Raw genomic sequence first — 818 nt, forward strand, 5'->3', positions numbered from 1 at the left:
GTAGAATTAGATTTCTAATTGAAGTCGTTTTGAGTGGTGCTGGAATGTATAAACAGAGTCCTCAATCAACCACTCCAGACATTTTTATGCTTTCGCCATCCTAGTTTTCCAAGATGTCACAACATACTCTGGTTGTAAACACCAGATGAATTTCAATTCCTGAAGAAACTGGACAACCTTTCACAGGTGAGAATGTGTTGGTATGTGGTTTTATATGTATTAACAATATTAAAGGTACTATGTTTCCATTTTTAATCCCCTTTAAGTTAACATCTTCTAAAATCATCTGCATCTGCTTAATCATCTACTTTATATTCATACATACGTATAACTATGATTGCGGATGTACAGTCAACTTGCTCTTGAGTGTTCACGGAGCAGCTTTGACCATTCCAATTTGGCAGACAGCTTACGTGTTTGCAGACTATACAGCTACTACTGAAGCATCTATGGATATATATCTATGCGTGTAAAAGCAGAAGCCCTTTTAAAGAAAGTCAGTTCACTCTGGGACCATATTTGCAATGCCTTCAGACAGCTATTTTAGGCATGCAAATCTCCAACTACTATCTACTTGAATAGGTAAATATTGAAATCTCAAAAACCTGCTTGCAGTAACCTAGCATATACTGCCCCATGGACAAAAAAAATTCAGGTTTGTCCATCCACTGCATTGCATGTGCAATCCTAAGCATGCATTTCCAAGAACCAGTGCTAAAAATGGCATCTGCAGTGACGCAATGATTTTCGTGAGCACCAGATTCTAATACTTAGGGTTAGGAGTCTTCTTAAATGAGTATGAGAAATAGTGCATCAAA

This window comes from Carassius auratus, chromosome 20, assembly GCF_003368295.1.
Source record: "Carassius auratus strain Wakin chromosome 20, ASM336829v1, whole genome shotgun sequence".
Taxonomy (NCBI): domain Eukaryota; kingdom Metazoa; phylum Chordata; class Actinopteri; order Cypriniformes; family Cyprinidae; genus Carassius; species Carassius auratus.